Source organism: Sarcophilus harrisii, chromosome 3 (genome assembly GCF_902635505.1).
Source record: "Sarcophilus harrisii chromosome 3, mSarHar1.11, whole genome shotgun sequence".
NCBI lineage: Eukaryota > Metazoa > Chordata > Mammalia > Dasyuromorphia > Dasyuridae > Sarcophilus > Sarcophilus harrisii.
The window spans coordinates 65,405,865-65,432,571 of record NC_045428.1 but is presented as its reverse complement, the minus strand read 5'-3'; the positions used below and the strand labels follow the sequence as shown (position 1 = coordinate 65,432,571).

At 36.9% G+C, this 26,707-nt stretch overlaps 2 long non-coding RNA genes across 2 annotated transcripts in view; one reads left to right on the top strand and one right to left on the bottom strand.

The window, feature by feature from the left end:
* The window catches only part of LOC116422230, a 33,822-nt gene extending 12,249 nt beyond the window's left edge, over window positions 1-21,573 (bottom strand). The window contains exons 1-3 of the long non-coding RNA XR_004232793.1: window positions 21,429-21,573; window positions 20,996-21,077; window positions 6,962-7,052 (exon numbers count right to left, since the gene is read on the bottom strand). This is a non-coding gene — a long non-coding RNA (uncharacterized LOC116422230). The remainder of the gene's footprint in view (window positions 1-6,961; window positions 7,053-20,995; window positions 21,078-21,428) is intronic.
* Window positions 14,702-26,707, top strand: part of LOC116422231 — a 38,620-nt gene continuing 26,614 nt past the window's right edge. The window contains exon 1 of the long non-coding RNA XR_004232794.1: window positions 14,702-14,865. This is a non-coding gene — a long non-coding RNA (uncharacterized LOC116422231). The remainder of the gene's footprint in view (window positions 14,866-26,707) is intronic.

Sequence of the window (26,707 nt, the reverse complement as noted above, 5' to 3'; positions counted from 1 at the left end):
AGAAACCAGGAGTTAAAAAATGTTGTCCAGAGTCTCATAGCCAGAAGACGCCAGGAGCGGAACTTGAATCCAAAGCTTCTTGGTTTTAAGATCAGCTTTCTTTCCTCTAGCTCATATGTGCTAAAGTCCAAGTCCCCCTGGAGTTTGGGCCACTTATATTGGGCCAAATCATATTAGAAGTATGGTATAGTGGACAAAGCACTAGACAAGGAATCAGAAAGACTGATATACTTACCTCAGATATTTACTAGCTGTGTGATCCTGAGTAAGTTACTTTCCTTACTTAGCTTCAGTTTTCTCATCTGTCAAATGAGGAGGTTTAGGCTCAAAGTCCCTGTCAGTTCTGTAGCTATAAATTATGATCTGGGTCAAGTAATTTCATCTTACTGGACCTGATGTGTCAAACAAGTTAAACTCAGTAACCCCTAGGACCGCTAAGGTGCTCTCCAGGCATGGATCTTTAGCAAAGAGTTTTTGTACTTAAGGAAAATGTCCCAAACCGTGGTACTGAGGCAAACATGAATAGGAGCACCTTGAGATGAATGGGTGCGGAGAGGAAGGAGGAAGGGAAGGATACCAATAGGAAGACTCTAATAGTGGGAAGAAGAAAGAAGGAGAGTGAGAGGAAAGTAGGAGAATTTATCTATCTTGCTCCTATTTAGTAGCTTCCTAATTTAACTAATCATTTTTACTAACTAGCTGGGTTGCCATCTGCCAAATAGTTGCAAACACTCCCAGAGTCCTTAAAATTTAATGCCTGGGGGTAGGGGGGAGAACCTCAGTCTCTATAGTCTAGTTAAGGCTCTAGAATGTGTTTTCTCCAGGATGTCCTCCTCATGCTCTCTGCTTTCCTACACTAATGAAGAGTCTAGAGGAATAGCTCTTAGGTGCCTATTGGGATAACTGTAAAATGCTAGAAAAACTTCTGCTTGTTCTGTCTTCCCAGAAGTTACCTAGGGTGTGGCTATCTCATCAATGAATAACCCTTCAGCATCCCCATTCCTGGCCACTCAGTCAACACCTGGACACACTGCAAAGAGACAGAAGAGCAGGGATCCCTCCAGAAGGTCACCACTACCCTCCTGGACAACATCTGCCCAATGAAGACAGTTTCACAGTCTGTGTGTTTATCTGGTCAAGGAACTATTGTTTATAGATACATAGAATTATGGAGGACCTTTAAAGATCATCTAGTCCAAGGGTCCTTAATTTAGGACTTTTGAATACAGTTTTAAAAATTCTAAATATTTTTATGACTTTCTGCATAATTCCATGCATTTATGCATTTAATGTCATTTTTCTGAGGATTGCATTGACTTCTCTAGGCTGACGAAGGGGTGATGACACAAAAATGATCAAGAAACATCCCAGTTGTTGGGACAAGTACTGATGATACCTGACTTTCTGTCTAGAGTTTTAGGGTTTCAAAGATGAGAAATGTGGCCATACGGATCGTGATTTGCTTAATGTTATAGCCCTGTACACACTGTGGGGAAATGTAGGAAGACTTTAATTTATCAGAACCCAAATGCCCGGAATCTTCAGTAACTATTTCTAAAAATTACCTTTTGATTCTATATTAAAGAAGTAAATTATAAGAAAAGAAGTAGATAGCAAAGATTTCTTTAAGAAAAAAACCCAAAACAAAACACAACATTTAGTAAGTGATATGTTATGGTATAGAGAGCAATGGATTTGACCTCAGAGACCCTGGTTTTGAATCCAAACTCTGTCATTTGTGAGTTTTGTGATTTTTGGCAAGTTACTTACCCTAACTAGACCTCAGCTTCCTTTTCTGTAAAATGAGGGGTTTCAGCAATTCAGTTCAACAAACCTTAATCAGTGCCTGCTACTTCCTGACCATTGGTGCTAGATCATGGTAACTTAAATTTCATTTTAGGAACCACTCCAGATTTTGGTATGTGAGCTTTCACCTTACCTTCTTCCAAGGCAAATCTCTACTTCACCTTTTTGGCTGCTTCCCTTTAACCTATATACATCCTCAATATCTCTTATTCCTTCTATTCCCATTTCCATCCAAAATTTCTACTACCCTTTGTGGTTAACCACTTTGAGAAGATTGCTTTCAGTAGATGCTTCCATTATTTTCCCTCTCACTCTCATCTCCTTCTCATTTAGCTTTTGACTTCATTATTCACCTTAAACTATTCTTTCCAAAGTTACCAGTGATCACCAAATTCAATGGCGGGTTTTTTTTATCCTTATTCTTTTTGACCTCTGTAAGTTTTGAACCCATCAATCACCTACTTCTTAATACTTTCTCCTCTAGATAGTATTGTCTTCTGATTTTCCTCTTACTATCTGACTGTTCATTCTTAATCTCCTTTTACTGGTTCCTCATCAAGTCACACCCTCCAACTATAGATATCCCATAGGATGCTTTCCTGGTCCTCTTCTCCCTCTGACATCTGATCTTGGATGTAATTATTATCTCTATGCAGATAATTTTCTTTTAAAAATTATTTAATATTTTCCCCAGTTACATTCAAAACAAAATTTTTACATTTTTTAAAAAGATTTTTGAGTTCTAGGTTCTCTCCCTTATCCCTCCACAATTAAGAAACCACGTGTGAAATTATATGTGGATAATTTTCAAACCTATTTATTGAGACCTAACTACTCTGCTGACCTCCAATTTCTCATCTCTGAATATCTTTCAGTTATCTCAAACTTCCAATCCAGTAGACATCTTAAAATTAATATATCAAAAACTGCTCTTATTATCTTTCCCCCTAAACTTTCCTCTTCTCCTAACTTTACATTGTTAAGGGAACTACCATGTTCTCAGTCTTCTAGGCTTATAACTCAGGTATCATTTTCAACTCCTTATTAATCTTTTATATGCACATACACTCACTCACACACACACCATATCTAATCTGTTGCTGTCAATTTTACCTTTGAAATGTCTCTTGAATATGCTTCAAAATCACCCTATGCTTGGGATATTGGAATAGCCTAATTAATAATCTACCTCTCTTCACAAACCAATTCAACTCTACTAGGTAGGTAGTGCAAGCATTATTGTTATTTATGCATTTACAAATAAGAAAACTGAAGTCTTCCAGGAGATATTTACTCTAAGGGATCAGAGCTAGTAAGTGACAAAACTTGATTTCGAAGTCAGATCTTCTTGTTTCAAATTTGATGCCCTGAGTCTAATTTAATGATAGTTTGTTTTCCCAATCCTACTACTACTACTACTACTACTAGTAATCTACTAAGTACCTGATATATTCAAGGAATTTTAATAAATCCTGGGATACAGAAGCAAAAAATAATAATAATTTCCACCCCCAAGAAGTCTTCTTCTCTCTGTCACCATATTTCTTTCTCTCTTTTTCCTCTTCTTCTGCCTCAATTAAAAATCTGGAAGATAATTTCAGGAAGGAGGAATCACAACTGAAGTGGGAGAGATCTGAAAAGGCATTTTATGGGAAAAGCTGTTAACTGAATTTTAAATGAAACTAAGAATTTTAAGAGGGAGAAAATGAAAAGAGAACATACATTAAACATAATGGACATTTTATAGAAAGATACAAGAATGATTGGAGTGGACTAGAAAACTTGGGAACAGATAATAATTCAATTTCCCTGGAACATAGAATGCAAGGCATCAGGGGAGTATTATGAAATGACTCTAAAAAGGTGGCTTAGAGTCTAACCCTAAATTTGTGGCTAATTTTAAATACTAGGCAGAGGAGTTTTCTTTTTAGCCTAAAGGGAATTGAAGATTTTGAGAAGAGTCATATGGTTAAGACAGTGCCTTTAGAAGAATTATTTTGGCAGTCATGTGGAAGACAGATTGAAGAGGGAACAAACTGGAAACAGTCACTTGGAGACTTTTGCAATAGAGATGTTAGCAGGCTTGAATTGGGGTTGCAGAGAGAGGAAGATGGATGGGAGTGAGAATTGTGAAAGTAGAGCAAACAAAACTTGGCTACTGATGAGATATGGCAGAAGCAAGGAGAGAGTGGAAGGAAGAGAATGATGCAATGATTTGAAAGTAATAACCAGAATGATGGTGGTACTCTCCATAGAAAAAAGATATTGGGGGAAGAGCTAAAGGGCAACATTCCACTTTAGTTGATCATGAGTTGAGATACTGAAGTTTATTTAGATATAAATGTTCAAGAGTCTCTTGCTTATATGGAATTGCCATAGGAAAAACATCTGGGACAGTTCATACAGATTTGGGAGCCATCTGCTTAGACATGATAATTGGATCCATAGGAATGGATTGTCACCAAGGAAGAAAATATAGAGAAAGAATAAAAGTCCAGTGTCTTGGGGTACAGTGAAATGGAGGGGAATGCACACATTGAAGTGTGAAAGATGAATGAAAATCCAACAAGGTATAGGACATATAGATTTGGGAGCCATATGCTTAGACTTGATAATTGGATCCATAGGAATGGAATGAATTTTCACCAAGGAAGAAAGTATAGAGAAAGAATAAAATAAGGTCCAGTGCCTTGGGGTGCAGTGAAATGGAGAGGAATACACACATTGAAGTGTGAGAGATGAATGAAAATCCAACAAGAAGGACCAGGAATGAGTGATCAGATAGGTAGGAAGAAAAGAAAAGTGTCTTTTCATGGAAGTTAAGGGGGCAGTTTTCCAGAGTAGATGATAAGTGATCGTGTAAAAAAACTTCAGAGAACAAGTGGATGTAACATTGGATTTAACTGGAGATTGTTGTCTGACTATAGGCAACTCTCAATAAAGGGGCTGTTAAGTAGATTGCAAGGCATTGAGATTTGAGTGGGTGGTGATAAAGCAGGTGGAGGTAGCCAACATAGATGAGCAATTGAAAATGGGAAAGAGATAAAGAGGGGAAAAAGAGGAAAGATCCTAGAGAAGGGGATAAGTGGCCTTGCAAGAACTACATTTCTTTCTCAGAGATTGGAGGAAAAGAATGAGAGAATGGGGTAACAACGTAGAGGAGTTTTAAGATTTGGAGTAGGTGGGAAAAGAGGAACCTACCAGGGATTTTTTGAAATAAAAATCAAAGGCAATATCTTCTGATGAATATGTTTCATGGTGGTTTAAGGGGACGCAGAGGAAAGGACAAAGAATTCTTGTAGTGAGGAGTATGACCAAAAATCAATTAGGATTTTTTTTAAGAAAGAGAACTATGGAGATTGAATGTGGATCAAAGCATAGCATTTTCACTTGTTGTTGTTTATTTGCTTGTTTTTTTTCCTCTTCTTTTTTTCTTTCACTATTTGATTGGATTTTTCTTTTGCAGTATGATGAATCTGGAAAGATGTTTAGAAGTTTTGCACATGGTAAGCCTATAATGGATTTCTTGTTGTCTATAGCGGGGATAGAAGAGGGAGGGAGAAAAATTTGGAACACAGGGTTCTGCAAAGGTGAATGTTGAAAACTATCTTTGTATATATTTGAAAAATTAAAAAAATTAGAATCTTCTAAAATAAATAAATATGAACTGAAATGAACAGGAGAGCTAAACAAAAAAAAATAAAATTGGTTGCCATACTGCAATGAAAGTCTAATAGAGCTAATCTAATATAAATCTGTAGCAAACTTACTTGGCACATGTAGAATCTTGGGTACAGATGGAATTCCACAAAGACTGAATAGTGGGATTGGAGTTTAGAAAGGCATAAATAATTTAATGTCCCCAGTGGGATAAGGGTTTCAAGGGGAAAGGACAATATATTGTTCAAATATAGGTTTGAAATTGTGAAGGATGAAAATTGAAGTCAGATCAGGAGGGATGTACTGGGTAGGAAGATTAGGATGAAGTAGTAGTTAAGCAACATATTGTCATCAGAAAGGGGATGAAGATTACAGTTATGGGTGATGGAGAAATCTAAGACCTGGTCATCCCTCTGGGTGACCAAGATGCATTGAATATAGAGATCATGGTAGTTGATTATCCAGGATGTTTGAGGGGATATCAATGTCTATCTTGTTCTTTATGAGGTCAGGTTCTGGGATATTTAGGAAGTCTGTGAATCAGGTACACTAGATTTCTTGAAATAGGAGGGTGAGAAAACTGGAGGTCTGGAGACTAGGTGAAACAGAAAGATGAAGTGAACCTGTAGGGAGAAGTTTGAAGTGAGAGTGGCAGAGCAAGATTCTGGAAGGGTCATTCTAAAGAAAAAAGTAAATGAGTTGTTTCATTGGCCCAGAGAACTGGTGGACATGAGTAAAGGAGAAATCTCACTCAAGGTGGCCAGGGTCGGGCTGACTTCTGATGAAATCCAGGTTTCTGTGAGCTCAACATGGTGGAAAGAGTGTATATAAGGAGAGAGGAAGATTATTGTGGGATTGGAGAGGAAAAGTGTAAAGTGCAAGCAAGGCAAAGAAGGCTAGAACCTGGGGAGGGAGGCGGCTCAACTGGCTAGTGATGAGAGAGGAAATAAAGGGGTAAGTGGCTTTTTCCCTTGGCAGGCTTAACTCTTAATCATAGGGATTAGAGGAGGAGGAAATGGGAATTTGCAAGGCCTAATATTTTAACTTTTAAGACCCTTTCCAGCTATAACAGTCTATTTTCTGTATCCTTCAACCTTTAACATTTTAATATCTATAAAAGTATGGTTAAGAAAACTAGGGATAAGGAGATCTAGGTTCTGAGCTTGGTATATGCAGGTTGTTCTAGGAAGAGGATGGGGCAGGGGGAGAAAGACTCAGTTTTCCTTCCCCACCTGGAAACTATCTGAAATCTTATTAATCAAGAGATTTAATTTTTTAAAAATTTGTGTCTTTAGTCATTAGTCTAGGCCATTCTTTCTGCTCCCAGTTGCACCATCTCCTCCCCCAACCCTCCTCCCTACCACTATGCATTCTGCAATCAGCCTTCTCAGCCTCCCAGTGTTATCTGTCGCTGAACAGATAGCAAATTAATTGGTCTAATCAGCTAGACAGGACTAGCTGGCTCCAAGGAGGTCTGCCCATGGTGCCAACTTACATGGCTGTCCCTTTTCTCTTGGCTCCCATCTCCATCCATATCTTTTCAGTAGCTCCTCTCCTCTCCTCTCTTGAAAAGCTCAATTCCTTTCCTGCAAAAAAGAAAAAAAAAACGCCCTAAAAATCACTTTCTCCTTCCTTTTCAGCCCTGAGTTCCTTTATCCTAGCAAAGAGATAAGAAGAGAATTTCGAAGCCTTCTGGGAAAACCAGAATGGTCAAGTGGGTCTGTATCAAGGTCACAAGGACAAAATTGGACCTGAATTATCAGAGGCACTCTATAACAATATGTCTTTGTATTTATCAACAGCAATCATGAGAATGAAGATACTTTGTGTTATTATAGATACCTTTTCTTTGGATTTTTTTGAAATCATTTTTAAAGGCTATTGTTTTGTGTTTTCACAAGGACCCTTTGTGGTTCATTGTGTGTGGGGGACTGGCAGAGAGGAGTCTTCCCATTATATTGAGGGGATAACTGAGTTAAAGAAGAATAGAATTCACTGATTTTCCCGAGGGTACTCAGTGAATCTTTAGATTGAGTAGAGATTAAAACTCCTAAAGCTGGGAACAATATATGAGAAACCATATTGTGCAATAACTATCAGAGGACTATTGGGCTATTGGGCCAGATGTGCCTGTCAGTTGTTCTTTCTGGGTTTAGTGAGACTAGATCAGCTAAGATTTTTTTTCCTTCCTTGGGAACTGATCATTATTTAGCCCAGACATGACAACTGGCTTTTGAGGACATGAGAGAAATCAAGAATCATTCTCTAAAACAAGTGGATTTTCTTTCCCCTGCCTTTTATGTTTGCTTTGCAAGGGATTTGCATGGGACTATGTGTCTGTGTGGTAAACTCTCTCTATGCTGTAGACCAGAATTAAGGGAACCTGAACAAAGGGAGATGGGAAATAAGAAAAGGAGGTGAGGATGAAGTGAAGAAGAAGGTACTTCTGATCTTTGAAAATTATCTGCTTGAGTTATTTGGAAAATTTCCCCTAAGTCATTCCTTCAACCAGTCAACAAGTATTTGTTATGCAACTATTACATGCTAGGTTCTGTGCCATTAATGAGAATAAAAAAGTCCTTCCTTTCAAGGAGCATATATTCTAGTGGAAGAGACAACATATACATATTTGAGTATAGTTTTTGCTCCCTAATATTATCATTTCAGTTCATCTCTTTTCCTATATCTAGATTACACTTCCTCCTCTTTACCTATTTAAATAAAAAATCCAATTCAGATGCTCAGCCCCCAAATCTTCCCTATCCCTCTGGCTACCTACTAAGAATATCCCTTTTGGATCTCACATAACAATTAATTCTGCAATTTAAGCTAAATTCAGTATCTTTTCTATCTCTTAGCACAATACTCAGTACCCAGTATGTACTTGATAAAGTCTTTTTCAAATGAACAAATTTCTGAAAGGGATTTGGTGGAGTTTTCACCAAACTAGGCAACAGCAACTCTGGCTCCAGTCTACTTTTCTGGGCTTATTTTACATGTCTTTTTCAGACATGTCTGACTTTGTGACACCATTTGGGAAGATTACTGGAGTGTTTTGCCGTTTCCTTCTCCAGATCATTTTACTGATGAAGAAACTGAGACAAACAGGATGAAGTGACTTGTCCAGGAGTGTCTAAGGCCATATTTGAATTCTGGAAATTGAGTTTTCCAGACTCCATTCCTGACACTCTATCTATTGTGCCATCTATCTACCCTAAATCTACGTTAGAATTAGGAGATTTCACAGATTCCCTGTCTTATACTTTACAGTAGCCCTGTCTACCTGATGTTCCCTGTACTCAGAATTCCACTCCTGCTACCATCTCTATGCTTTTTCTAAGCTGTTTGTCCCCTTCCTTTCCAAACACTTCTTGGAATCCTTAGCTTCTACAAGCCTCATCTCAGCTCTTTCCTTCTATGGGAAGCCTTTTCTCACTCTCCTAATCACCAGTGCTCGCTTCCTCCTCTTGCCATTTTATGTGGACTTTTTGTGTATTTAGAGTATCCCATCTCCACCCCCACCTACAAGCCTCAGATGAATGTAAGGTCCCTAAGTATTGAATTATTTTTATTTTTTAATCTAAGCTCAGCTATTTACTGTAACTGTGTTCTTGGTGCCTCTTGATCTCTACCTTTCAGTTTGTGAGAAGTGATCATTGTAAGGAAAGCACCATATCATAGTAAGCCTTTGTGATTTTTTTACAAGAGTCGTAGGATGCTGAGATGAAGGATGCTGAGATGCAGTCCTTTGGGATAACGACTCTGTGGCTTTCTGGACTTCATCCTAGAACAGATGGGCTCCCCGTGGGCCACAGCCTCTAGCTGAGGCTGGCAGGTGTACAATGTGTCCATTTGGGCATTACAAAAAATGCCCAAGCTGTTAAATTCAAGTAGCAGTATGTCATTGGCATATGTATTCCATCCAATTTGCAGATAATTGCTGCCTTAATTGATGTATGTAGACCCATCCATCCTACCTCTTACTTGTCTCCCTGGTGAAGCAAGTTGAGGTTCATGAATGAAGTTCTGGCACTTAGTGTAATGACCAGCCTGACGCTCCAATTCCAGTTCTGGAGCCAAAGCGTCGGGACACTTTGCTGCAATCCTATTGCTGTTCCAAGGAAGTAGAACATCAGAAGGAGGGAGGGAAGGGTGGGAAGCAATGCTTGAGCAGTGCTGTGGGAGCAGATCAGGTTGTCACAATGTTCACCCACTTAACCATCCTTTCCAATACACATTTGTCACCAAGCTCAAGTTGGGGTGGAACATGGCAGCTGTTTCTTCCTCTGTGGGGATCCCCTTTTCAGGAAGGGCCAGTCACTTTCAGAGACACTTTCCAACACTTTCCAAAACTGTTAGGATATTTCCATATTTCCAAAATAAGTTAAGGAACATATTCTCCAATGTGATATTTCTCTTTTTTAGGTTGAGGAGTCCAAGAGACAGTATGGTCTAATGGAGAGACACCTGACTCCTGATTCTATTACTTAATGCATAAATACTTAATAAATACTTAAATACAAAAACAAAACCTCTATGAACCTCAGTTTTCTCATCATAAAATGAAGGTTTGGGACTAGATTGTCTCAGATTCCTTCTATTTCTCAGCCTAATAATCCTATTCTCCTTCACTTCACAAGGAATGAATTTCTGTATCTGAAAAATAAAGCCCTAAATGCCATTAAATGTAACATACCCCAAAAGAGAAACTATTGCTTTCCCCAATAAATCCCATCTTCCTCTTCCCTCTTTTATTTCTGTTGAGGGCACAATTATTATTTCAGTCACCCAGAGTCACACTTTCCTTTTCAATTTCTCTGACTATCCACAATCAATCCATTGTTGGGTAGATTGGCTGACTGCAGATTCCACCTTCACTCACATCACTTTGTTTCCGTCTCTTTTTTCTCTCAATTCATCATGTTGCCTCTGAATAATGGGCATGGTCTCCCATTTGGTCTCATCTCATTCTCCTTCAATCCATCTCTCATTAGGGGCCAAATTCATATTTCTAAAAGTCTGATTGTACCATTCCTCTGCTCAAGAAGTCAAGGTGGCTATCTATTACCTCCAGAATAAAATACACATCTTTTTGGCCTTTAAAACTCATTACAGAGCCTGGCTCCAATCCATCTGTCCAAACTGATTTCACATTGCTCTATATTATACATTTCATGTTCCCAAACATGCTGACTTACTAGCTGTTCCCTGCATGCATATTCTAATTGTTTTTGTCTCTGAATCTTTATACAGACTGCTCTGGGATCATCAGCTCTCTTTAAGGCTCGTCTAAGGTACCCCTTCTTCCTACAAGAAACTTGTCCTGATCCCATGAGTTTCCCCACACACCATCCTTTGGCCCCGGTTAACTGATCTATATTTTTTGTTTAACAGGCTTGAAGTCAGAAGACCTGACTGTGATTCTGGGCAATTCACTTAACTTCTGTCTGCATCAGTTTTTTCCTCTGTAAAATGTTAATAATAGTCCATTCTTATCAAGTTATTGTGAAAATAAAATGAGATATTACTTTAAAAACAATTTATAAATCTTAAAATACTACATAAGGTGCTAGTTGCTATCACCACCACTACCATCATCAATCACCATTATCATCTGTGTCCATGTTATTTTGTCACAGGAGAAATAGCAGCTTCTTGACGTGGGGGCCATTTTGTTTTTATCTTAACACTTAGTATGTAGTAGGTATTTAATAAATGCTTGCTGAATTGAATTCAATTCAGCCTTGTGATATCTCTACAAGCAGGGACATAATTAGAAGGCACTGGAGGAATGAAAGGGTAATTTGCTTGGAATACAAGTCTGATGGAAGGAGAATGCAGGGACAGAGTGGGAAACAAAAAAGTGAGGTATTTTGCACAATTTCTCTCATATCAGCCAGGATCATCTGAAACCACATAATGGACCTACCAGGCTCCTAGCCTTCCATCCCTTCTCTTCCATCAAACTTCATCTTTTCTGTCCAGAGCAAAATAATTCCCCTGTTCCCAATAATACAAGATTGATGTTCAGAGGCAGTCTTGATGCTTTTCCTTTCTCATTTCCCCTCTATATTTAATTAATTGATAATTTTACACACACAGTATCTCTTTTTTTACTTAGCCACTAAACTATTTAAAATTCTCATCACCTTCTCTATCGGATTTGGGTAGAAGATTAGGGCTTGTATCTGTGATTTTATTGGTGGAGGGAGTTCTGGGGATGAAGTTCTATCAATACAGGTAAACACATTCTCTACAATGTATGTTGTTGATGGTCAGTAGTTTTGCCATGTCTGGCTCTTTGTGACTTCATTTGGGGTTTTCTTGGCAGAGATACTGGAGTGGTTTATCACTTTCTTCTCCAGTTCAGATGAGGAAACTGAAGCAAACAGGGTTAAGTGATTTGTCCTGGGTTACCCAGCTAGTACCTGAAATGTATAGTCTTGCAGAATTGCCTAGAACTGCAGTTCTCATGGACTCTTGGGGGCTCCCAAAACTTTTTCATAAGGTCACAAAGTCAAAACTATTTTCAGAATAAAACTGAGAAATTATTTGCCTTTTAAAGTACTCACTTTTGTAAATAAAAAAAGCTACAATAATAAAACACTCACTTTCCAACTACATATCTCTGTAAGAATGGATTTTCTTTATATAGTTCAACCAAAACAAAATTGGACACAGAAGCAGATATGAAAATCTGTTTATCTCCTATTAAGCCAGGCATTAAAGAGATTTGCAAAAGCATGTAAAATATTTTACCCTGTTCTCACTAATTTTGTTGTTTTGGAAAAGTTATTTTCATTAAAATATTTTTTCATTTCATATTTATAATGCTTTATTATTGATTTTAAAACAAATAACTTAAAAACATTTATCCATTTTAGTTTTTAAGATGACAAAGATATAACAAATATGAACAAAAGTTCCTTGATGTCTTCAACAATCTTTGGGAGTTTAAAAGGGTCTTTAGGACCTGTTGACATGAGTACTAAGAGATTAAGTGACTTGCCCATAGCTACACAGCCAGTGTGTATCAGAGAAACAATTTGAACCCATGTCTCCCTGGCTTCAAGGCCAACTCTAGGCTCCTAATTTATTTCCCCCAATTCCACTCTTTCTTTTCTCTAAACTATCTAACATATACCCACCAAACCGATTTTCCTATGTGACCACATTACTCTGTTCTTCCCAGTATTGTACTGATTCCATTTCTTCTAGTTAAAGCTCAAACTTCCAAATAAAGTTTGGAAAGTTTCAAAAGTCTTGAAAGTCCTATTCTCCACATCTGAATTCCAACTGACATTTCTCACCTCCTTCTATAGTCCCTCCTGTGTTTTGCTTTCCAGACAAATGATCTTTTAAGTGGTTCCCTGAAGATGACACTTTATCTTTAGTCTTTACTTAGGGGCAAGCCATTCCCCATATCTTGGAAAGCACTGTACCATGCTCTCTGCTTCCCAGAAGAGCCCTGTTATCTGACAAAGCTTCTCTGTTGTGAACAAGCCTTTACTGATTTCCTTAGTTACAAATCTCTCTCTCTCTCTCTTTCTCTCTCTCTCTCTCTCTCTCTCCCTTCCTTCTCCCCTCCTCTCTCCCTTTTTCTTTTTTCTTGCTCTTTCTTTCTCTCTTTCCACCCTCTATTATCTCATTCTACCTCTCTCTTCTCTCATTCCCTTTGTCTCCATCATCATCATCATCATCATCATCATGACCAACACCCCATCACAATGTAATTTACTCATGTGGGTGTATCCTGTAGAATGCAAGCCTCTTGAGAGCAGGAGCTATTTCACTGTTTATGTGTTCACACATGTAGCATAGATCATTGTACATACAAATAGAAAGTGCTTAATAAATGATTGTGGAATTAATCAATTCTAAAATCATTTTCTTTTTTGAATTGTATAATTCTGTAATCCCAACAATACATTGAGGGCTGGGAGCAGTCTCTATTCAGAGTCTGGAAGGGTCTGCCTTTCTATTTAGGTATGGTTTTAAAAAATTCTTTGGTGTGTCTAATAATCATTTATTAAGTTCCTCAGGGATTCAAGGCACTCTCCTAGGCAGACAAAAAAATGAATTTTAAAAAGTCCATGTACTAGGGAGCTTATTTTCTCTCACCTAGCTGAGGCTACTTCTTATCTTCTGGTTCCAGGAGCCATACTGTCTTTGGTATCTATCCCAGTCCATCATACACATGAATACAAAACTTAAGAATTAGTGTCTTTTTCTTTTGATTTTTAAAATTTAATTTTTCACCCTTGAAAAACCTTATATTCTAGAATTTTCTCCCTTCCTTGTCCCCTAGACAGAAAGCAATCCACTATAGGTTAACCATGTACAAGTTTTCTAAACTTATTTCCATATTTGACATGCTGTACAAGAAAATTTAGTTCAAAAAAGGGAAAAATATGAGGAAGAAAAACAATGACATCATCAAGAAAAGGTGAAAATATTATGCTTTGATCCTTATTCAGTCTCCAAATTTCTCTCTCTGTATGTAGATGGCTCTTTCTATCACAAGTCTATTGGAATTGTCTTGAACCACCTCATTGTTGAAAAGAGCCAAGCCCTAATGTTCTCTTGTTCTACTCCCTTCACTTAGCATCAGTTCTTGTAGGTCTTTCCAGGCTTTTCTGAAATCAGATTACTCATGATTTCTTAATAGAAAAATAATATTCCATAACATTCATATATCAGAACTTGTTCAGCCATTCCCCAAATGATAGGCATCCATTCAATTTCCAGTTCCTTGCCACTACAAATATTTTTGCACATGTGGACTCTTTCCCTTCTTTTATGATTTCTTTGGGATACAGACCCAGTAGAGATACTAGATTAAAGGGTATGCACAGTTTGATAACACTTTGGGCAAAAAATAATGAATTGCTATAATTATGAAGTCAGAAATTCAAATCCAGCCTCATATACCTACTGGGGGGAGAGTCAGTGAGGGGCATAGTAGATTGAGCATCAATCCTTGAGTAAGGAGGACCTGAGTTCAAATCTGCCTCAGACACTTGACACTTACTAGCTATGTGATTCTGGCAAGTCAAGTATTCTTGATTGTCTTGCAGAAACATCATTCTCCTAGGTTATTATGAGGATCATTTGGGATAATATTTGAAAAACTTTTAGTACAGTGCCTGGCTCATAATAGGTGTTATATAAACATTAGCTATTGTTGATGGTTATCATTATTATGTTTATAAAGTTTTTCCCCAAGATTTGTATAGCATTTGTTAACCCACTAGATCCTCATAAGAATCTTATGAAATGTGAGTTAATGGTATTGATCTCCATTTTACAGATGAGGAAAATGAGGCTCTTGGCAGAGTAGGTAAGGATTTTCAAGTGGACAATCAATTCTCATCCTCAAATAAATGGATTCTAGGAAAGGTAAGTAATTTGTCCAGGATCATAAGACTAATGGCCTAATCAGTGCCAGAAGCCAGGTCACCCTGACCGTTGTTCTTTTAACTGTAATGTGACAGTCACTTTCTCCTGCTTCCTAGACACTCTCCCCACTCTCTTCCTCCAACTCCAGAACAGGGCACCTTGTTCTTTCTCATCCTGATGGATTGCACAGATGTGGCCAGGCTATCATGATCTCTTTCCCAAAACAGGGAAGGGAGGAGGTCAGGGGACTGGGGCAGGGGAAAGGTGCGTGTGAACCAGAGAGGGCATTCCAAAGCAACATCTGCCACAGCTGGGCTCTTGACTGGCGAGACACCCTTCAGTCACGCTCCAACAGATGCTTCCAAATAAATCAGCGTCAGAGTGGGATGAGTCTTGTGGATTGTCCAAGTTCAGGGAAACCAGATCTAGGTTGGAGAGGTAGAGAAATACTGTTTTCTGTGGGAACCAGCCAGGACTCTTTAGGATCATTGATTTTAGTGTTGGAAGGGACCTTGGAGATTATATAGTTCAAACTCATTTTACTAATGAGAAAACTGGTCTAAAAAAGAAATGTTTTGCTCAAGATTGCAGTAGTAGTAAGAGAGAATTCAAACCCAAGTTTCCTCCTCAACATCTTAAACATCACTTAAAAATGAGAAAACTTTGAAGAAAAGGATTTGAAAGGAAACTGGAGATGCAATGTCCTATACAAATGGCATCATCTTCTCTAATACTTCCTGCCATGGACCCTCTCTTTCCATCATTTTTTCCCCATTTTTCCATCATTGATTCAGTTCCAGATTTTATTGCACATATGGGAAGAGGTCAAGTGAAAGGCATTCAATCTGCTTCTCTCCTTCCTTCTACTTCACTGAGGGAAATTAACTTAATTGATTTGTAGAGTGAGGGGAAATGTGGACTTATGGACAGTGTGTGGGGAGTCAGAATGCCTGGAATCTAGTCTTGGGTCTCTTGTAAACTAGCTGGGGGAATTTGAGGCTCAACTAAGATATATACTTGGATTTCTGATTCATAATATAACAAAGGATTAGAATAGGGAGAAGCTTTAAGGGTCATTAGGGCAAGCCCATCCTCTAATTTTTATACATGGGAGGAGATGGAGAAAAGTTAATTGACTTGACCAACTTCATGCAGAAGTTTTTGTTGTGCCTCTGGGTATAGAGGCCTTATTATTTTTTAACTTGAATTTAATTGGTATCTCTTTTTTAAAATCTCTGAATATATCTCTCTTCCTTTGCAACAATTTTTTTAATAAAGGGAAGAGAAAAAAAGGCAAAAATAACAATCATTATCAACTGACCTTGACTATATAATGAAGTAAAGGAGGTTCATTTTCTTATCTCTTCTTTGGGGCCAAGCTTGGTCATAATGAAGTGTTTAATTTCATCATTGGTTGTTTTTCTTTCTACTTATATTGTTTTCAATCATTGAATATAATTTCCCTGGTTTTGCTCACATCATTTTGTATCAGTTCATATGTCTCCCCATGCTTCTCTATATTATTTCTCTATATTATTTCTTTTAATAGAGTAGCATTCCATTATATTTCTGTACCATAATTTATTTAGCCTTTCTTCAACAGATGCTCATCTACTTTGTTTCCAATTCTTTGCTAGGTAGTTTTATTACAAGCTGAGATTTGTCTTCATTGTATCATACAACCAACCAACCAACAAATATTTAAGTGCTATGCTAAATACTGGAACTACAAAGAAAAGAAAAATTAAAAATAGTTTCTGCTTCAAAGAGCTTATATCTGAATACATTGCATTAATCTTAAGAGTACTTATTTCTGCTTCTTGCTCCCTTTTGTCTTGGTTTGGGGTAATTGTGATTGAATATGAAGTATAGAAATGAATCCTTGAATGATCTCATTTCCTTTCTTCTTCCATCACAATCATGACATCTCAGATGTGGAAGGGCTTTAGAATGATCTCATTTCCTTTCTTCTTCCATCACAATCATGACATCTCAGATGTGGAAGGGCTTTTGGATTTATATGATCCGAACTATGCATGAGAGATAAATTGTATTCACAATGTGCCCAGCAAATGATTTTCTAACTTTTTCCTGTGACAATTCCATTCAAATCTTAGTCTAAAATCTTGATTTACCATATTTCCTTATCTTACTTGAGAAAAAGCCCTCATCTGCTTGCTTTTTAGATCACAAAAGATTCCCAACACATTCTTTACTCCTAATGTGTATGTAAGATTTTATTTAGAAGTCCTCTTGTGATATGGGGTATAGATGATGAAAGGATACAGGTGGTCAAGAGAAGCCAGTATGGGAGTCCAGGTTGTCAGGTTGAGTAGATGTTCAAGCTGTAACCTGGAAAATGGGTCAGATCCAGAGAGAAAAGCTAAAACATTGAAGAGTGAGTACTTATTGTAGTTTGGTAAAAGCAAGATCCAGAATCTCAGTGCTAAGACTGTGAATTTCTATTCCTAGGTGGAGTAGAGATCATTTGTTGCAAGACCTATTTTTGAAGGGATGAAATCGAGAGATGGATTCCACAGGTCACAAGCCCAAACTACCTTTATTACTTTAAAGTCCATGTCTTGAGAGCTACCATTTACTGTTTATCAGATAGACATGGAAAACTTTGGATCCACGATGGCTTTCAGAGTAAGAAACCTCCAAGTGAGCCCTATCCCTGGATGAAGCAAGGGCAATTGGGCAGATTTACCTCACAGCCCAGGAACTGAGGCTGAATCAGAAAGCAAGGTCCTGAACCTATTGCTTCCTGAATTTGCCTTGGCCACTTTCTTCCATTTTCTCCAGCTGCCCCTCCAAAACATTTGAGGACAGAATATACTGAGATTCTCCCTACTTATGTACTAGGATATATTTATGCCTGGATAGGATAATTTTTGTTGACAAATCAAACATTTCCAAATCCATTAGATAAGTAGGAGTAATGAATAGTTTTTAGGCAGTAGATACTGCTATTATGGAGAATAGAAGAACCTAGGCAAAGTCATGAGGAAACGTAAAGTTCATCTCAAATACTTCTCTATTTCCCCTGTCTGTGCCCAGGGAACCAATGCCCTCCTGGAGCCCTTGGCTGTCTTTTACTGGCATACTCTATCAGAGCTGCCTTTCTAAGCCATCCTGCAGAACTTTAATAACTTTTCCTCCTCCTTAACCATTAGCCATCAAAAAGTATCTTCAAGGGCCATATATCAGCAAGTATCCAATTCCCCTCAGAGCCAGGGCTAGCCCATCTGATAAAATAATTTATGCCAAAATGTTAATAAGAGATGGGGCTTAATGTGTTTCTCTCTCCCAGATTTAATAGGAATGTCAATAGAGCCTCCCAGATAGTAAGCTTTGACTCAATAGGATCTGTAGTGGTGTAACTTCAGGAACCATGGCAGGAGGCCATTGGGGGAAGCAGTTTTTGTAGGATCCTTTAGATCGTACCGCTAAGCTTAGACTGACTAACATAGATCTTGTCTTATGTTCCTGAGTATTTCTAAAGAAAAATATGTGCTCTGAGGACTTTATAGACATTTTTGTGCCTCTTTTTCTGGCATGCTTTGAGGCGAGGATGCTGCCTGAAGGAAACAGAGCTGACAGGTTCGGGAAACTTTCCTAGATCCTTTCTAGCCTAAGAATCCAGTTCAATTCTAACCACGAAACTTTAAAAAGAGATCAAATCTCTAGTGTGGAATGACATGGTGACAGAATGGGTTTAGAGTAGACATCACAACAGCATGGTAAAGTTGTGGAATAACTGACTTAGATTTGGAAGGACATAAAGGACCATCTCATCTAGACCTCTCATTTTTTAGTAAAGAAATTGTGACTTACTCAAGAGTAAAAGAAATTATTGAACTGGAAGTCTTGAGTTTTTGTCCTGGCTTTGTTCCCAATGAGCTGAGGGACCTTGAGAAGTCACTTCAGTTTGGGCTATAGTTTCTGCATCTGTAAAATGAAGGTTTGGACTAGGGGTCCCCAAGTAGGCTCTCACTTGAAAACACTATAAAAACGAAGGAAGTGGAATTCCTAGCTAGGCTGGTGACCGGAGGTCATGAGGTCTTTAAAAATGGAAAGGATTCTTCTGCAATGGTTTAGGTAGACTTGTGCTTGGAGATAAAGGACTGGATATGTTGATCTCTTATAGCACTTCTAGTAAGGGGAAATTTATACAGTGAATTTTCCCTTGGTCGGTTCCCTGGGTGCAGGTTTCTACTTTCTAAATACAAATGACAAAAGATGAAGGAGGGGCCCTTTTTCTGTTCTCAAAAGCTCCAGGGCAGATCCTGAATAGGAAACTTGGCAAAGCTCTATACCTTAATACAAAGCTAATTAGGCCAAGGAACAAAAGTCCTATAAATAGTCATAATAATCACCTTTCTATAACACATTAAAGTTTACAAAGCTCTTTCCTCACAATCCTACAAGTTGGTTAGTGAAAGTGTCTTTATTCCTCTTTTATGGATGAGGAAACTGAGTCTCAGAGATGTCATATGACTTGTTCAATCAAGTACCTACTATTTGCCAGAAAAGTGTGCTAGACACACAATTAATTAGTGTTGGAGGTAAGATTCCAGCACACTGTAGATTTCTCTGACTCTGGGTCCAGCATGCTATTCTTTGTACTAGTGGTCCTCCCAAGTGTGGTCCAAGGACTTCCTAAATAATATAATCCAACCAGGAGCAGCAGCAGAATCAGCAGTTGCCTGTCTTGTCGAGTCTCTTTGTCTGTGATCTCTAGAGATTCAGCCAGTCACTCAGGCAATTACTTGTCCAGAGGTCTCATCAGTTTGAAGTCAAAGGTTTGAGTGTCCAGGTGCATAGGCCACGCCAGCACTTAACTCTAGCCCCTTATGATTTTAGACATCATAGCTCTATAATTCCTTCTTAAGAGAGACTGGAACCAGGGAGGAATTTTCCAACTTGTTTATTTTAGGAAGGGGGGTGGGAAGAAAGGAAAGATATATTCACCTAGCCAGACACACTGGGGGACTGTTTTTAATTATGTTTGTTTGTAAGAGACGAAGGTAGGATTATTTCTGCAAGATTGTGTATAATCTGTAAGATTATAAAAGAAATTCATCATATTGAAATATTAAAACACATACATTCAAGTTCAGAGACCCCAGGTTAAGAACTCTTGAAGAGTCACTTGAAAATTGGATTTGGATCCTGCTTTAAACACTTACCAGCTATGTTACTCTATATAGACACAAGTCATTTAATCCCTGAGAGCCTCAGTTTCTTAATTTGAAAAATGGGAATGCTTTGTTGCTTCCTTCACAGGGCTGTTGTAAAAAAAGTGCTTTGCAAAATTTTAAAGAGAGAATTATCATTATTTCTTCAAGGGGTTAATAGAAACTCAGGTATAGGCACCTTCTGAAATTTTCCACCCTTACCAACTAAGGTTCACCCTGTTTCAAGGTCTCTGAAGGTCAGTTATCCTGATATTGGGGGTGGAGTGTGAGAACTGCTTTTCCCAAAGCAGACGGGGTTTAATGTTGTAACTTTATCTGAAAGCAGCAAAATGCACTTTTGAACTTTTAGAAGACAGATTTTCCTTCTAATCCTAAAGCCACTGAGATGGGAATAATTGGGTAAAGCTTTGCACAAATCACAGCCCTCCTACCTTGGTCTGAAAGCCCTAGATCCTTTCCTCCTTTTCTATGAAAAATGGGGTCCTTTTAAAAATAACTCTCCCAGAATACATTTCCCCTATTCAGTGATAATACTGTAGATATTTGGTACTGAAAATTCAAATACATAACTAAGAAAAGTAAAGGACCCCCCTTTGTAGAGAACTTTAAAAGCAGGATAGAATTCCTGGGTGATTTGTTGTCTCTTCTAACTTTGGGGGATGGATGAAATGACCCCCAAAGATCCCTTTCAGTATCAGGAGCCTCTGTTTCTGATCGTCCTAATGTTTTTACCTTTCATTGTGCTCACTTATATATCATGGCTTTCACCTCCCTGATTCCATGATCCTCTTCGAGATCGAAGGGCAAACAACAACAACATGAACTATGTTCCCAGTGCTTAGCACAGTGACTGGCACATAATAAGCACTGATTAAACATTTCTTGACTGACAGAACAGTGACATACGAAGCTGTGTTCAATCCTCTCACCCAGAGTTTTTGATTCATCCTCTGCCACTCCTTTTATCCTGACTTTCAGCTTCTCCTTGAACCTTTCTGTGGGGCCAGTTTCCTTTAATAGAAAGTGGTAAGTGAGATAATTACTATTCCTCTTTGCAAAAGAATATTGGAGTTACAAAGAACAAAGCCCTGGGTTCCACAAGAAACAACGGGAAGAACCAGTTTCTCCACTTGCTGAGTGTGCTGCTCTTGGGGGGATGGAGAAGATAAGATTGGAAAGTTCCCCAGAGGAGCCAGGAAGAAAAGGGAGGGTAGACGTCTATAAATAGACATCAATTCTATTTTTAAAATGGAGAAAGAGCCAAAATAAGAAAGCTAGATCAATTTGCCTTCTGAGACATCTCCTTGATTTTTCATGGCTCACCTCCTATGATGGCACTAAGAATGTTCTCAAAAATATTACCTCTTTCACCAATTTTTTTTTTTGCTTGATTTTAAGCCTTCATGATAAATAAGCATTCTTCACACCTGAGGTATCTCCTTGGCTTTCCAAGGATCGCTTCCTGTGACGCTACTAAGAATGTTCTCCAAGAAGTCACCTCTTTCATCATTTTAGCCTTCACAATAAGAATTCTCCCCATTCATGTGTGTACTCTAGAACCATGGGTAGAAGGGAGCTGAGAGAGTATCTGGTTCCAAACTGTGTTCTGTAGTTACATGCAGTGTATGGAGAAAGATTCCATGGTACAATGGACAACTTAGGTTAGTTTAGCTGGTTCCCAGTAATTAGGGATATTATATCTCCCCTAGCATGTGATGGTAAGCTTTACAAAGAGAAGGTGTTTATGTAATTCTTAGTGAATTGAACTGAACTGAGGTAGAGACAGTTCTAGCCTGGGAGTCAGAAGAATTAAGTCCTAGCTTTACTTACTACTAATTAATTAGATGCTTAACCTCAAAGAATTTTCTCACCCGTATGTAGCAACTGTCCTGACTGCTTCACCCCAGCTACCTCCAGGTTCATTCAGCTTCAGGGGCTTCTTTATATTCATCATGTCTTGTGTCCATATTTATTTCTTTTATTGCTTATTTGTATTGAACTTTGATTTTATGATTATAACTCGATTTTCTAGATCTGAAATATAGTAAATTTTAATACATTTTCTCATTTTAAATTTATATGTATCTTTTTCTCATGATTTTTTGAAAATACTTTTTGGATACTTTTTAAAGATGTGAAAATCATTTTCTTAAATATAATTATATTTGATTTTTCCTTTATCATAGTCTATTATAGTCTTTGATCTGTCAAAAAGGAATATGATATGACTTGTTTCACTCAGACTGACAGTATGTTAATCTTTTCCTGCGTACATATTGATACTAAACATATCATATAAAATTTTTACTATTACCCCTGGGATCCCAAGACTCTGGTAAATACTCCACATGTGGACCATTACTTCAGGCCAGCTGCTCCAGGCATGGTTCACTTTACTCTCTCACCATTTTACCATCAACCACCTTGATATTATATGCATACTTTCCATCCTCCTCCCTTACTTTCCAGCTTTGGAATAAAATTAATACTGCTTTCTAATGCTTCAAAGGACATAACAATATACTCTATATGTTTCTACTCACCATCCCTGTAAACTTTCACAACAAGATATTCTTCCTAGCCACCATTACTTTTTTGTATTGTTTTCCCTTTTGAGAATGTAAACTCCTTTTTGAACAGGGGACTGGTTTTACTTTTATTATTTTTTCTCTGTGGTTTTATTCCGGTACTTAATACAATTCTTAGCACATAGGAAGGGTTTAATAATTTTGTTACTTCTATTTTTGGAGAATTTAGTTGCATACTGTCTTTAGCAAACAATTCGATTAGGTTATAAATGTCCAGTCATGAAAAACATTTCCATATTAGTCATGTTATGAAAGAAAAGACAGCCAAAAAAATAAAAACAAGAAAAATAAAAAATTGTAAAGTATGCTTCAAAATGCATTCAGACTTTCCCAGTTCTTTTTCTGGAAGTCTATAGCATTTTTTTCATCATGAATCCTTTGGAATCTAAGGCAATTAGATCTGTATATTCCTGAGAATAGCTGTCATTCACAGTTGATCATTGTAGAATATTATTTTAGCTGTGTGCAATGTTCTCTCACTTCTGTTCAGTTTGCATCAGTTCATATAAGTCTCCTAGATTTTTCTAAAAGCATCATGCTAATCATTTCTTATAAATGTTTAATACTTTTTGAAAAAAACAAGATTTACCTATATATCTTCTTAGATAAGAATATGATTTTGAAATTATCTATGCTTCCTTCTCTTTTCTCCTACTTTAGTCTTCATTTTTCATATTAATAATCAAATGGTTTCTTTCTATTATTTTACTTTTAAACATACTTTACAATTATTTATTTTTTCTCTTTCCTAGTTTATTTTTGTCCACTAACATTCATTTTTTACTTCCACAGGGGCTTAAAATAAAAAAAAAAACTATTAAATAGTAAAAGTGTAATACAATACTACTGATAAGTAATTTTAAAAAGCCTTCTGATTAAGATAAAAACTATTGTTATTTTGATGTCCCTCATATTTGCTATGTATAGATAGATGCTAACGATGCTGTGTTTTGAGATTCCTATTTAGAAATTAAGTTGAGGCAATAATTAGTAATTCATAGTTGCAAAATTTCTTCAATACCTTAATGATTTACCTTACCTCTGTTCTTTGCTTGTTTTTAAATCAAAGCTTGAAATTTTTGGATCTTTGAGGCATACTAAATAACCATATTTTAAATTTGAAAATTATATTAGCAAATTTTTGGAATGAATCCTAATTGTCTTTATTTTCAATAGTGTATTCCAGTTTTTTCTGTTATTGTCTTGGATAGATATTTGAATGAATGTTCTTCAATATGTGGATTTTTCTTTTTGCCTTATTTATTTATAAAATAAATCTCCTTGCCATTATAGTATTAGAATATGATGATAGTGAATCTGAGTGAGTTAAATTTGGAATTTAACTCTGTTGGTATTTTGTGAAGTCTCTTAAGTTTCCATCTGTTCATCAGTTTCTATAATTCTGAGAAATTTTGTTATGCAATTAACTGAAATATGTTGGTCAGGTTACTTATTTCTTATTTTAGGGAGAGAAGTAATTATTAGGTTATTTCTTCAAACCCTGTTTTCTAGTTCCATCACTTTATTTTAAAGTTTTTAATCATTCTTCTTATGTAAATTAAAAAAATGTTTTAAAATTTGTTCTGGTTCCTTCTATTAAATAATTCCATTCTTTACTGAATACATTGTTTTATTTATATTTTCCATAAATATATTTAAATGGTTGAGTTTTAATATCATCTTATCTTGTTCCTTCTTTAATACAAGTAGTTATTCCTTGATTTCCTTCAATGTATTTATCCTCATAAGTGTTATTTCTTTTTGTCTCTGACTCTGTCTGTCTGTCTGTCTCTCACCCACCCACACACCCACATACCACCCACACACCCCATCCTCATTTATGAGGTTGGAAGGCATAATATATAGGGTAGTGGACTTGGAATCAGAAAGACTTGGGTTCAAATACTGCCTCTATGACTTGCTAGCTGGGTAATCATAGGCAAATTATTTTATCTCTCTGAATATCAGTTTTACTGACTTTTATATAAAAGTGCTGAACTAGATGCCCTTCTAAGATGTTTTTCCACTCTAGATTTCTAATTCTTTTAATAAAAGATAATATTAGCAAAAATGAATGCATTTAAAATAAGTGTTGTCAAAATTAATGAGAAGATGGTTTTTATGTGACCTTTATGCTATAAAAGAAAACTACCATTCCCATAGCACATCTTTTGGGACTTCTGCTAACTATGAAATCCTATACTGGATAGATATTTAAAGCCTCTTTTTCCTTGAAGAGCAAGACTTTATAATCCAAGACAAGATGAGAATTTTCAAGCAATTCAAAGCATGAATCAAGACATTTTCAATCCTGGATTTCCCTTTGGAGTGCGACAGAGAATGATTTGAATAATTTTCCTTTGTTTTCTCTCTACCAACCAGTAAACAGATGTAGCTCACTGGTGTGACAGCAAGCACTTGTATCTTAGCTCAACTTCTTTTCTGATATTAAAGTTATATACAAATACAAGGCCAACACTAATTGTCATCACACAATTGATAATCTCAAGTAATGCATAGAGATGGGAAGATACCTCTAAGCTGGATAAATCTGAAATGGCTACTTCCTCACCCAACCCCTTACATTACCTTTTTTTCCTCCATTGACTTCTTTATAATGCTATAATGAAAATACAGTGGCTTTAGTGTTAGAGGATCTATGGTTAGGATTATTTTGACCTAATCTCAGTTTTTATAATGTCTTTCTAATTAAATTGCAAAATGTTTTACATGCTTCTAAAATAATTTTAAAATTCTGAACTTAACATTAATAATCATGAATATGTATACAAAGAACAAAAATAGAATTATATATAAATAAGAATTTATTTAAAAACATACATTTATCTAATTTGATTCTTACAGTAGCCCTTTAAAATTGATAGTATAAACATAATTATCTTCATTTTAGAAATGAAGAAATTAATGTCTAGATTATCACTTGTTTAAAAATGACTCTCATCTGTCTGAGAGTTCCTATCACTGATGCATACTACCATCTATAGCAATGCTTGACCATTCCATGGTATTCTTGTCTTTGTTCTTCTTTCAGTTTTCCATAGGGAGAACCATATGTTATAAACTTCCTTGCTTTCTTCTGGCATTGTGAGAACATTATTGACCTGATGTACCTATAGTCACCATCTTTTGCCATTACTAAGTGACCAGCCCACCATCTCTTTCTTCTTATCCAAATAGCTAACAATGCTGGAGTTGGGGTCCAAAATTCTTGATTCCATGAAGATTAAAAAAAAGAAAGCCAATCAGATGGAGACTTCTGTCTACATGTTGTCTTTCATTTACAGGAAGTAGCATTTGAAACAGGAAAGAAAAAGGTTAAAAAGAGGCTAGTTTCATAATTGACCTCTTCAGCATTATCCTAGCTGGACCAGAACTATATAATCAAATAAGCATTGTGAGAGAAATGATGGCATATTGGATGGAGTGGATCTTGTCCTGGAAATTATTGGTGGCCAATCTGCTTTGGCCAGAAACCTTCCATGTCTTCCCCTCCCAAATTTATTTTTTATTTTTTGGCTGGGTGAAAGAGGAAATTCTTTGTCTCAGTGGCTACCTAGTCTTAATTACTGAATAGGTGCAGCCTCTGACAAACTGAGATCTGTTGAAGACCTTAGCTTAAAGAGCCAAAGTCTTCTGTTTCATTCAGGGCCATCTCCAGTCATCTTGATTTATATCTTACCACTGGACCCAAATGGTTGTGGAGGAAAAGTGAAGCAGATGACCTTGTGCAATCCTTCCTTAATGAAATCCAATTCACTTGCATGTCATGGCATCATCTCTCTGATGTCATAATTCTCTTTGAGAATGAAGGAAAAACAGCTGGTTACTGGAAAGATAAAAGGACATAATGACAAGTATTTTTACATTGCTTGTATCTACCTCACATATTAATGTTTTAGTAAGCATCTTATGAAGATGAAATAAGATGTATTTGCACATGGGAAAATATAACTACTACACATATGTATGGGATTACTTTTAAGTTTGTGTTACAGTTATGTTTCTGTTTATACTTCTTGGCATATATTCTTA